The sequence below is a fragment of the Malania oleifera genome, chromosome 8 (genome assembly GCF_029873635.1).
Source record: "Malania oleifera isolate guangnan ecotype guangnan chromosome 8, ASM2987363v1, whole genome shotgun sequence".
Taxonomy (NCBI): Eukaryota; Viridiplantae; Streptophyta; class Magnoliopsida; order Santalales; family Ximeniaceae; genus Malania; species Malania oleifera.
Window position 1 is genome coordinate 61795620 of NC_080424.1, and position 14198 is coordinate 61809817.

Below are 14198 nucleotides of genomic sequence, written 5' to 3' on the forward strand. Positions count from 1 at the left end.
CTCGCATGATATGTTTTTGTCGTGCGTTAAAGATGCCGAGATTAGGAATGACTCGGCCTCGAGCCTTTTGAAACTTGATGTTCACCTTAAGAGAACTAAAGTTACATTACGTGCATGGAATAAAAATGTCTTTGGGAGAGTGGGAGAAAATTTAAAAGCCCTTGAGGAAAGGATTGAATATTTAGAAAATCAACTACAAGCAGGTTTTTTTGAGGAAGTCGAAGCTGATTACTTGAATACTAAGTTGGAGATTTAGGTATGGGAGAATAGGGAAGCATCTCGCCTAAGACAAATTGCGAAAAAAAAAAATGGCTGATTGAGGGGGATCAAGACTCTAAATTCTTCCATTCAGTTATAAATCAAAAGTAGATTAAGAATCGTATAGACCGTATGGTTCTGAATGACGGGAGGATTTTGGAGGGTTCAGAAGCAATTCATAATGAAGTAGCTATTTTTTTTCCAGAACTTTCTTTCAGAGTCTTCAGCGGTTGAACAATGTGATCTCTCCAAGTTAATTCAAAGACAAATTTCAGATGCTAATAATAATTTCCACTGCACCGAACCAACAGAAGAAGATGTTAAAAGAGTTGTGTTCTCTATTCCCAAAGAAAGTAGTCCGGGACCAGATAGATTTGGCTCTAAATTTTTTAAAACTTACTGGGACATTTTATAAAAAGATCTCTTGGATGCGACAATGGATTTTTTTTCTGGGCTCTACTCTTTTCAAGTTTTTTTCCTTTTGGTTTATTATTTTAATTCCGAAGGTGGATAATCCTTCTACCTTTGATAAATTCTGGCCTATTAGTTTATGCTCTGTGGCTTATAATTTTTTTTCCAAGATTATTGTTTTTAGACTAACTGAAGTTGTTGAGTCAGTCTTTGCACGAAAAAATCGCTAGCAGCAATGTGATGGTAAAACTCGATATGGCTAAGGCTTATGATAGAGTGAATTGGAATTTTCTTCTAGAGGTTCTTAAGGCTTTTGGTTTCTCTAAGAGGTTTAGCAAACTCATTAAAATTTTTTGGAGTCCCTATGGTTTCCTATTTTGATGAATGGAACCTTTAAAGGGGTTAATTAATCTACAAGAGGCTTGAGGCAAAGGGATCCACTCTCTCCTTATTTATTCATCATAATGGAGGAGTTTTTGACAAGGTTGCTTAGGAAAAACTATGAGACTGGTCGAATTGGTCAATTTAGTCACTAGATTGGGACCCCATTGGTGTCGCATTTGTTATATGCGAATGGTATTTTTATTTTTACGAATGGTGGGAAGAGGTCAATTAGAAATTTAGTTTATGCTCTGAAAATGTATGAGACGTGGTCGGGTTAAAAAATCAATAAGAAAAAGTCAACGTTATTCCTTTCGAAATACATCACTCTTGCTCAGAAGCATGGTTTATTGAGAATCATAGGTTTCATGGAAGGTAAATTCCCAATTACATATTTGGGTGCGCCTTTGGTGTCTGGAAAATTGTCTTCCAAGACATTGGAGCCTCTAGTGGAGAAGATTAGAAAGAAAATTGTAGGGTGGAAATCTAAGTTGCTCTCGCAAGGTGGAAGTTTGATTTTATTAAGACATGTGTTGTCTAGCATGCCTATTCATTTGATGTCTGTTATTGAGGTTTCGCAAATCACATATTCTCGCATTAACTCTCTTCTTTCTAATTTTTTATGGGGAGAGGTGAAAGAGAAGAGGAAGATTCATTGGCGCTCTTGGGGGAAAGTTTGTAAACCTACCTCAAAAGAGGGTTTGGGCCTAAAAGATCTTAAGGAAGTTTAGAAATCTCTTCTCATGAAATTTGCCTTCAGATTGCTCACCTCTAACAATTTGTCGGCGGGGTTTTTCAAGGCTAAATATTGTAGAAATGATCATTTATTAATTAGGAAAGGGAGACCAAATGACTCTTGGTTTTGGAAATCAATTATGGCCACAATTCCAGAAGTTATAGAAAATGTTAAAATTTTGGTGAGAGGTGGGAACTCTTCTTTTTGGTTCGACAGGTGGCTGTCATCAGGCCTATTATCTATGAGCACTAAGGATAGTTTGAACAAGAAACTGTGTATTAAGGATTGCTGGTTAAATAATAATTGGAGGCAGAAGTGATAATTTCTTTACAAAAATGGCTTGGGAGGCAGTGAGGAGCAGAAGTGATAATTTTGTGTGGAATGACTAGTTTTGGCATTCTTTATTGCCCAGAAGAATCTCAATGTGTTTATGGAGAGCCTGGTTTATATGTTTGGCTGTAGATGATAGAATTCAGGTCAAAGGAATATCGATGGTTTCGGCTTGTGATTGCTACATTAAAAGAAGTCAAGAAAACATTGATCATATTCTTTCTTTACGTGAGCTGGCTTCAGTGGTTTGGCATTGGGCTAGTGTGGTGTTGGGGATTCCTTTCTGACTCACTAAAAAAAAAGAGCAGCTCGGAAGCTATCCCAAGTATAGGAGTTCTATCGTGTAATATTAAGCCCAAGGGCTAGATCGTCTCCTCAGGGAATGCGTTTAATCTCAGATTTTACGTTCTTCCAATCGAAATTAAAAATGCACTGAACTCAGTTCAGATTCGGGTTTTTCAAGATGGTTCAATTTCACTTGTGACAAATTAAATGACACGCAATTTAAACATTAAAATTAACATGCACTAAATAAAAGAAAACAAGAATAGAAACCCTACGTCTACTTAAGGAAACACTAGATCATACTAACTAAAAATGAAAACTTTAAACATGGAATTAAAATAACAATAATGAGAACCCTAGTCTACTTAAGGAAACACTAGGACACACGTTAATTAAAAATGGCAACCTAGAACATGGAATTAAAAACACACAATGGAAACTAAACTAGACACATACTAAAAAAAAAAACCGAACCTACTAAAAATCGAACCTTTAGCACAATTAAGAGATCAAATCAAGACTCACAATTTAAATGCAAACATGAATTCAACGGAAATTTAAAAAACGTAAACAATAACGGAACACAATAAAAACACAACCTTTACTAATCATAGACCCTAACTAAATTGAATTTCGACAAAAAAAATATCTGAATTTAATTAAGAATGCTAAATTAAAATAACTATCAATTAGATAAACAAAGAGATTAATTTAACAATAATGAAATACTCAACATTACTCAACTTAAACAAAAAGAAAGAAAACTCCAATAACATTAAAAAAAACTAAACTTTCTTCAATATTCCAAGATTCAAAGAAAAGTAAATAAAAGAAAGAAAGAAAGGAAAAGAGAGAGAGAGAAACAAATCCACGGAGCCGTGAAGTTGCTGCAGTGCTGGAGAAGTTGCTGCTGCGCTTTGGTGGTCCTGTTATGGAGTCGGCTAGTCTTCTGCTGTGCTTGGGGACTGCTGAAGATGGTGGAGGAGGCTGGCCGTACTGCAAGAGGGCAGAGGAGGCCAAGAGAAACAGAGGAAAGGGGGAGAGTGAGGGAGGAAAGACAAAGGGAAGGAAGAGAGACAATGGGAGAGAAGCAGAATTGAAAAGAACAAAAAAAAAAAAACAAACTAATGAAGAAGAAGAAGAAGAAGAAGAAAAAGAAGAAGGAGAAGAGGAGAATGGGGAGCCATGGGGGCTGCCTACCTAGGGGGAAGAAATAGAGGAGCTTAAATAGGAGGCATTGAGTGCCCTAGACCCGGATGGAAAGGATTGACCCGGATGGGAAAGGGTTGACCCGTCAACTTGATTTTTTTTCATTTTTTCATTCTCTGTTCATCACAAATTCTGCTCTTCTGGAGCTCGTATCTCACAAAACTCAAAACACAAAAGTTGTAGATGATCCTTTTCTCTTTCTCCAAAAATTTGAATCATCTCAATCGGAGCTCGGACAGAAAAGTTATACGTGAAATACAAACAGGTGTCGGTTTTGGTTCTCGGGAATTTTCCTGCGACAAAAAATTACCAAAACTTCATAAATTGTGCAATAAAGTTCAAGAATGATGATTTTGGTACATTATTAAAATATTGGACAATTTTGGACATTTAATTAAAAATATAAACCGTAAAGCCCGGGTTAAGATGTCCAATTACGTAGTTTCGGTGCGTAATCACTTTCCAATGATCCCTTCCCTGGAAAAACAAAATGGCAAATTGGTTCCACTATGCTAAAAAAAACGTCTATTAAAGGTGTATTATTTGGGCTGATTCCGTGTTTGATTACGTGGTGCCTCTAGAATCGTAGATGTAAAGCGAGAATGGAAGGAGTTTTTCAATGTGTAGATCAGATGTGGAGAAATGTTCAATTTTAGGTTAGTTTTATTGCTGAGAGCAACAATTCTTTTCAAAAATTGAAGAAGTCAGACATTAAGATTTTGAATGAGTTTCAAATTAAGCATTAAGGAGTTTGCGACAGGCCTGAAAAATTATTTCGTGGGTTAAACCTCTAGTAGGTTGGATAAAACTTAACTGTGATGGAAGTTGTAAGGGCAATCCAGGTACTTCAGGAGGTGGAGGAATTATTCGGGACTGTCATGGTATGGTAAAAGCGGCTTTTTCAAGTTATTTTGGCAATTGTACGAATAATAGTACGAAATTAAAAGCAATCAGGGAGGGAATTTGTTTGTGTAAAAATTTGCATTATTTTAATGTGATTATTGAAAGTGACTTGCGAATTGTAGTTGATTGGCTTCGGAAAGGTAGATGTGCTTTGTGGTATCTTTGGGAATTTTAGGAGGACCTCATGGTGGAGCTAGAAGGAGTGAACGTCATGGTGATGCGTCAATATAGGAAAGGCAATAGTGCTGCTGATTTTCTTGCTAAAGAAGGAGAAATGGAAAATAATGTAATCTACGAAGAACAACATCTTCTACCACGTTATCTGAAAGGTATTCTTTTGATGGATAGGTGGGGTCTCATTTTTGTTCGTCATTAGTTTAACTCTAGAGTTTTGTTAGGTGTAGTTTGTTTTGAGTTTGGTTGTGCTTATGTTTTTATTTTATTTGTCAGTTATGTTTAGTTATGTTGTCCTAGTTTGGTTGGTCTTGTAACCACGGTATTCCTCTGTCAAAAGTAAAGGTATATTAATAAATAAATGGAGGTGCCGCCCTTTAAAAAAAAAATCCAGAATATGTATTCACGAAAAAGGAAAAAAAAAAAACAGAAGATACGAATTCATGCTTCATAAGGATTCAAATTGCATCATATAATGAATAATCTTAAATATAATTACTGTAGTGACAAATGATTTATACAAGTTATTTTTTAAAAGAAATTAATATTTGTTTGAACAAATTAGGAGTAATTAATTAATATTTGACTTCAAAATTTTATATTAAAAAAGTGAAAGATAGTTTAAAAAATTCTACTAGCTGTCAAACATGATGAAGTAAAACTAATGAAAAATGTTGTCAATGTACCTAAGCTATGTTCAAAACATTTATGATACACACACAACACATAGATAACAAAATATCTTGTATAAAATACTCTTGCAAAGGCATATCCCAACATATGCTGGAGAAAATAAATTTAATTGTTGTTTAATGATATTATAAAAATATAAAATTAAGAAATAAATGTTTGTGATATATTTGCATGTGCGACGCCCGTATTTCTCCAAAACTTTGTCCTAATTTTTTTATGTTTAAATCATAATTTTAATTAAATTTACTTCAACATATTGTACGTTATACTTTAAATATTAAAACATTTAGTGGGAATGCTGGAACTCTTGGCATGCATATGCTGTCTTTTATGAAAATATTAAATATACAATGCTGGAAAGGAGTTAAATAAATTTAAAATAGAACAGATTAACTTAAGATTTTTGTTAAAGTTTGATATACATTGTTGGCCCACAACCTAACAACTTAAGCTTTTAGGTAAAGTGGTAATATAACATGGTATCAGAGCTCTACTTACCAGGAGGTCCTGGGTTCTAATCTTGTCGCACGTCTTTATTCTGCAATAGTATTTGTCATCTGTTTATCTCTCCACATGCTATCGGGCTGCACGTGTGGGGGAGTGTTAAAGTTTGATATACATTATTGGCTCACAACCTAACAGCTTAAACTTTTAGGTAAAATGGTAATCTAACATGTTAAAATTGGAGAAGAATGATTTTTTGTATTAATTATTTTAATACAAGGATTACAAGGGTATATATACATAAGAGAATTGGAAAAAATGGAAAATAAATATTGTACTAAAATGGAAAGGGTATATCTCTAATACTCCCCCTCAAGTTGGAGCATGGAGATCTATAATGCCCAACTTGCGTGATAAAGTTTGGAAATGTTCATGACCCAAAGTTTTGGTGAAGATATGGGCAAGTTGACTATGGGTAGAAATATGCTTAGTGAAGAAGAGGCCAGCCCGTAACTTTTCACAAACAATATGACAAACGATTTCTATATGTTTGATACGGTCGTGGAAAACAAGATTCTGGGCAATGTGAAGAGCTGCTTGGTTGTCACAATATAAGAGCATAAGCTGAGAATGCTATACACCAAGATCATGTAAAAGAGTTTTGAGCTATGTAAGTTCGTAGGTAGTAGAAGCAAGTGCTCGGTACTCAGCTTCGGCAGAGGAGCAAGAGACGGTAGTTTGTTTCTTAGTGCGCCAGGAAATGGGACTAGTGCCCAAATGAATGAAAAAACCTGTGGTGGAGTGGCAAGTGAGGGGACAACTAGCCCAATCCGAATCAAAATAAGCTGAGACTTAAAGAGTGTTGGCAATAGGAAAAAATAAGCCTTGACCTTGGGATGCCTTAATGTATCGAAGAACACTTACAACAACATCATAATGCGGTTGTCTGGGCTGGTGCATAAATTGACTGAGAATGTTGACTAGAAATACAAGGTCGAGACGAGTGATGGTGAGATAGATCAAATGTCCAACAAGTCACCAAAACGAGCTTGGATCAGAGAGAAGAGCACCATCAGTATTATTGAGCTTTAGATTTTGTTCCATGGGAAAGTGGGCAGGACGAGCACCTAGATGGCTGCTATCAGTGAGGATGTTAAGAGCATATTTGCGTTGGTTGAGAAAAATGCCAGTGAGAGAGTGAGCAGCTTCAAGGCCAAGGAAATATTTCAATTTTCCAAGATCCTTGAGTTTGAATTTCTAAGTGAGCATGACTTTGAAAGTGCTAATAGCGGAGAGATCATTGCCTACCATGAGAATGTCATCAACATAAACAACTATAAGAGTAAAAGACTGACCCCTAGAGCGGGTGAAAAGAGAGTGATCGGCCTGAGAATGGATGAAACCTGCAGCAAGTAAAACAGAAGATAATTTAGAGAACCAATTGTGAGAAGCTTGCTTGAGGCCATAAAGGGATTTCTAAAGACGACAAACACGAGTCTCCCCCTGTTTGCAATATCCTGGGGGGGGGGGTCATATAAACCTCCTCATCGAGGTCACCATGGAGAAAAACATTGTTGAGGTCCAATTGAAGGAGATGCCAATTCCGAGCAGCCGCCACTGCAAGAACACATCTAACAGTAACGAGTAGCAACAGGAGCAAAAGTATCATGATAATCCAAATCTTCTACCTGAGTGTAGCCCTTGGCCACCAAGGGAGCTTTGTGTTGCTCTATGGATCCATTGGCCCAGAGTTTTGTTTTGAACACCCATTTACAGCCAATTGGTTTTTTTCCAGGGGGAAAGGGTTGAAGAACCCATGTATTATTGATTTCTAAGGCTTAGATTTCAGAAGCCATGGCATCACGCCAATGGGAGTGTTGCACAGCCTGAGAATATGAGGTGGGTTTGGGATGTTGGGACATAATAGAAAAAAAAAAAAAGCCAAATATGGAGGAAAGAAACGATGGTAAGATAAAAAAGAGGAGAGGCAATGAACCGTACCTGAGGGACATCTTGAAACTTGTGAAGCCGTGGAGGACTTTGGTAAAGTTGGGCAGATATAATTAGCTAAGTGAAAGGGATGTGTGACAACTCCTTTGGGCTGTGAAGAGGGAGGTGGATGGGGTGGTGAGGGGGTGGAGGGGAAAGGGGTGAGGGTGGCTGTGTCAGGGAGGGGACCAAGGGAGAAGGAGATAAAGAGGAGGGGCTAGGGTTAGGTGTGGGTGGTGGAGAAGGTAAAGTGTAGGAAGGATGTATATCAGGAATAGGAAGAGGAAGGACTGGAGAAGATGTGGGAGTTGGAGAGACAAGACAATAAGGAAAAACATTTTCTTCGAAAGTGACATCATGGGAGATGAAAATTTTTTTGTTTTCAAGATCGTAGACACGATAAGCCTTATGATGAGTAGGATAACCTAAGAAAACACATCGAAGAGCACGAGGAGAAAATTTATCACGATGTTGGCAAGTAGTTTGGCCATAGCCCAAGAACCTAAACACTCGCAAGTGTGTATACAAAGGGGGTTTTTGAAAAAGAAGTTCATAAAGGGACTTATGATTCAGGCTAGGTGAAGGAGTGCGATTAATTAAATAGGTGGTTGTTAGAATGCATTTGCCCCAAAAGGAAACGGGAAGATTGGATTTACTGAGCCACATTAAGAAGATGACGATGTTAAAGCTCAGCAACACCATTTTTATGTGGTGTATGTTAGAAAAGGTGTATTCCCAAGAGGGGGGGGTGAATTGGAATTTTAAACTTTCTTCCTAGGTTCAACTAATCCTACAATCAGTATTACACAATCCTAGAGTCTTTTGATGCAATTCCAAATGCGCTGATAAATATAGTGTACAGAAATTTAAATTAAGCGCATCATTCACACAATAACATACATGTGCGGTAAATGTAAAACGTAAAAATATGGACAAGGCACACGATATGTTATTGGGGTTCAGCCAAATGTACCTACATCCCCGCCTCTAGCTCGCAAGCCCGAGGATTCCACTAATAGCTCACTTAAGGGTAGAGCGACACCGTTTACAACTAGGTCAAATTAACACAGGGCTGACCTCAACCTTAACTAGGTCAATTAGAGGGACTGACCTCAACCTATACGCCTTAACAGGACAATGCACCTAACTTTCCTAACCAGGTCTAAACCAATTCGGGACTATTCCAGGGCTAGTCTCCCTCTTCAGGCCTATGCCTGGATATACAAAAAATGTGTATATAATCAGATGGTACAGTGATTGTGCTTTCGTGTAAAACAGATATGTATCCAAATGTACACAATAACATACACCACAATATGATTCAATATGTAAGCTCAATGTGGTCTAGATGGTTCAACTCTCAAAAGTATTTTCTATCAGTGTAATGCATACGTGAGAGTGTCAAACAAGTAATCTTTGTATCATAAGATATTTAGTCAATAAGTTCACACAAAGATGTCGAGTCTCAAGTATTTCAATCAACAAGGTATCTCAAGCACATAAGTATCAATTAAAGTATATGCTTGGATTGCAAAAGATGTGTAATCTTTGTATTCAACTAGAGATATGAATCAATGAATATTGGAACAAATATTTTTCTCACACAATCAAATATCTCTTTAAAATATTTATCAAGATAAAGCAGACTAGATATTTGAAGGTATTTTGAAAATATTTTGCAACAAAAAACAAATACAATCTTCCCAAGATCTTGCAATGAAGGTGCAAGCTTAGAAGATCTATCAAAGTCTTCTTAGAATATGCTTATCAATAAAGTCCCCTAAGAATCCTTAGGTTTTGCTCTCAAATAAAATCGTATCTATCAAATAGAATAAGGAGAGCAAACCTTTGCAAACAGACACGCAATCCACTTACAAATGATTTAGACACTAATAGAGGGTAAGCTTGAGTGAATGAGGCTAAAAAATGAGTAGTATAGGATTTTAGGTTTTCAGAGGATTTTCCCCTAATCAAAGTAGTTAATCATACTTCTTTTTAACAAATGATCTTATATATATAGGCATGGGAGAAAATATGACCATTGGGGACCTATTGGGTATTATCAGGAAATTTTAATGATGTTTAAAGCATTTTAACCCTGTTTAAAAATATTTAATTGTGGTAAAAATCAGGGCAACCCGAGAGGTCCGGTCGACCAGATTAAGTTCGGTCGACCAAGTCTCACATGGTTCAGTTGACTAAGGGACTTTTGAATTGGGGGCTCGGTCGACCAGGAGGGGGCGATTTCTCAATTTTTTGAGGTTCGGTCGACCAAACCATTTTGAACTGGCTGGTTCGGTCAACCAGACCACTCGGAATTTTCCCGAGGACCCTCGATCGACTAGGTGGTTGGAGTTCATTTTTGTCTCGGTCAACTAGATGGCCAAACTTTTGACCCCAGAGGGTTTCAGTCGACCTGGGCTCTTTGAACTACCTGGTTCGGTCAACCAGGGCCTTGGTTAACTGTTGACCCAGGCCTGGTTTGGTCAACCAGGATAGAATGAATTGCCTGGTTTGGTCGATCGAAAGTGCACCAAGTGTGCATTTCGGTCCCGTTTTGAGACATACAAACCCTAATCAAGTGCCTAACAAATATATGTGTAAATATGTGTGTCCTAGGGTCACTTGGGGTCCAATTTCAAGACACTGAAAAAGTTCGGTGTCAGTCGATCGAACCCTAAGGTCTTTCTAAGGTCACTTTTAGTTCGCATCTAGTTTGAGCTTACAAAATAAATCATACATGTGATGTGTGTGAGTTTATTACAAACCAGAGCCCTACTTACTATTACAGACCGATTTTCACAAATGAATTATATTACAAGTAAGATTGATAATCGGTCTTGAAACTTTTGCTTGCTTTGTGCCCATCTTGATCTAAACAATCTTAGTTCCTGCACAAAAAACTCAAACACTCATTAGATACAATGAGTATTTGTCATAATCAAAACCTGGTGTGACCTATAAGGTTAACATTCTCCCCCCTTTTGATGATGACAAATACGATTGGCAAAATATAGGGTTAAGACCAAGAAGGCTCCCCCTCACAATATGCATCCAATGTATTTTAAATAAACCCTTTTAAATAAACCCATTATTTTTGCCCCTTTCCATATCCCCCTTTTGGCAACAGCAAAAAGGGCCATTTGAATAAAAATCCTTGGCAATGGGTGATTATTTCATTTATACAAGAGTAATGTTGGAAAGATTTTTTGAAAATTTCGGCAGAGTGCCGTTTGTAAATCGAACTTTCCAATAGAAAACCTATATAAGTGCAACCTATTTGAGTGGAAATATATCTTAGAAAATTATTCACAACACCTCAAACAGTTTAGTATGGTCCAATCAAGCAGATGGAATGTCAATATGAACATTGCATTTGGACAGGTTGTGCGACATAGATGATGAACAATATAAGCATGCAATAGGGGTATAAAGTGTACACACAATCAATAATTATCTTTCACAAAGTCTAAAGCAAGAAGATTAGTCAACAATAGAGTTATTTGATAAGACTTGAAAGATTTCCCTGAGAGAGAGCTCCCCTTAACAATATGCAAGTTATGAAACAATCAACCCAAACATATATATATATATATATATATATATATATATTTTACCTGCACAAAAATAGTTCTCAAACATATGGTATCATAAGAGCAAGGCATGCGAGAGCCTATCATCTACCAACAGGTAATACTCAACAACTGCATCCGCCATGAAGTAGGCATTCTATACTACTTATGCATTTCAATAAGATAAACATTCAAACACTAGCATATGCAAATCAAGGTACTACCAATATATGTTATAATCAAATAATGTAATGTACCATGAGAATCCAAAGAATACAAAGAAAATAAAATGAAATAATATAAAAGTTGTTTTTAGTACAAACCAAATTAAATAAAATAGAATGAATCAAAGCCATATAATCTGATCTGCAGACCATCCTGGAGTCTAGAACTCCCCTCCATCATCTCCTCCATCCTCTCCTCCATCACCACCGTCGGCGGCATCAAAGTCGAAGTCCATAGTCATCCGATTTCTCTCATCTTGCATCTCCTGAATACAGTCACTCAGCTCACTGAAGCCAACTGTCATGGACCGCTCCAAATCTGTAAAGTGGCTGGCAGTGGAGATGGAGTGCTGCTGGAACTCCTCCCGAAGTGCAACGGATGACGATGCTAAGTCCTACAAGTCTGACTGGACTAATCCCCGAAACTGTGTGAATGTGTTACACAAGCTAGTGATGGCAGCCATAAGATCCAAGTTTGATGGCTGCGGAGGCTGTGGTGGCTCCTGTAGGCCCTCTACCTGCGCTGTTGCTGCTTTAGAGGGTGCCCAAATGTTCCCAATAAGCTCATACCCCATCAGTTGTAGGGTCATGCCGGAGAATATGTCAATGGGTCGCCTCCTGTTTAGTGAAGCCACATTTGACTGTGTAACCCCGATGTTTCCGAATAGCTTGTTCAAAATGCCTTCATATGGCATTATCACTCAGCGGCCAATCATCTTGGCCATCATCCAACAGATTACAAGACTGGGTAGATCCAATTTCTTCCGAGCGAAAAGGCACCATATAATGAAGCAATCCAAAAATGACACGTGCACTCTAGATCCTGCCTTGGGTAGGACATTGTAGGTGATCAGGTGGTGCACTATCTTAGCCTCTAAGGTGAACTGTCTGTACTGTGGAGGGTGGTTCTGGCTAGCAGTGCCAGGGTTAGACAGAGTTAGGTTTGCGAATGAGGCTACTATAAATTCCTGCTCAAAGATTCAGGAGTTTACTACATCGAGGCACTCAAAGTCTCCACAACTAATGTCGAGGACATCAGAGATATATTATGCGTCAAAACGCACATCTGTCCTCAGAACATGGGAGAAGTACCCGTTCTCGTCATTGCCCAGGTTGGCTTAGAACATCCTAACAAAAGTAGGGTAATGACCCCCTGGCTGGTAGGAGATAAAGGCTCTCCACCCCTGATACTCAAACATATCAAAAATGTTTCTAAAATGATGATTCGTAAATTCTAAATTGAGTATCTTACCTAGTATAGCTTCCTTGGAACGGAACTCCCGTATATACCAAACTTTGCACCTCTTAGGGAGAAAATACTCATCCTCCGCATGTGCAATGTCGTGAATTTCGATGTGTGCCATGGTAACAAAGGATGTAAGGCTTCAATTGTTGGAAATTTAGTGAAGGGATGGAAACTCTCTTAAGAATTACGCGCAAATGAGCTAAAAATGAGTAATCATATATATATATATATATACCATAGCTCGGTCGACTAGAAGCTGATACGGTCGACCGACGCTTGAGATTTCCCCGACACCGACACAATTCGGTCGACCGAGGCAAAAATGAACTAAGAAGCTCGGTCGACCGAGAGGGTGCACTGTGCCATGTTTTGGTAGACCAGGGGGAAACCGGAACTATTGGTCGACCGAGGGAGTTTGTTCACTAGGGTTCGACTGATCGTAAGGGTCAAGGTCAACAAGCACTTGGTCGACCGGGGCATTTTATAACTGCAGTGCTCCGTCGACTGAGCACAGTGCATTTTCCAAATTTTGCCTAATTTTTTTTTTTATCCAAAGTTCTCCCTAAGGTTCAGATTTGATATATTACAATATAGATATGATTCTTAGGGGTTCTTGGTGAAGAAATATTTCTCAAATGAAGTGCGTACCAAGAATCGACTCATTGACCTATTTTGGGCACCGAGCACTAAGGAGTATGAGGCTTTTCTTAAACTATGTCTTTTGGTGATGGGAGAGTATCCTACAAAAATGATGACATATAGGATCAAGGATATGAACCAAGGAATGAGTGAAAATTTACCGAGTATGATCATCGTTTGGTGATGACTTCCTATGGATGAGATAAACCTGAATTGAAGGATTTGCAACTTAAATTCAAAGAGACCAATTCCCTAGAAGGTACTTCGAATCTGGTTATAGTTATGAGAAGCACCTAATATGCATTAGTCATTCATGATCAATGGTGCTTTAAGCCTAGAGTGATATCTTGATTTTGATTTAGGCTTTTCATGTTTAAAAAATGAGTTTAGGGTATAGTGATGTGAGATATAAGATGGAACCCTAAAACTCAATTTTGTGCAATAGACAACTACTGCTTAACTTTATATTTTTCATGTCAGCATGGGTTAAGCAATTGGAACTAAATACCGAGCGTACATGTCATGTCCATTTGGAAGTGGATAAAGGTTCTTAGTACTATAAGATGGCTTAGTGAGTGTATGTACTAAGAAATTCCTTTTAAGCATCAATCACTCCCTAATCCTACAGTCATCACTGCCCCCTAAACCTAGGAACTAAGGAAGACTTAAATAATTATATAATTTCTATCTGAATCTGATCTTCC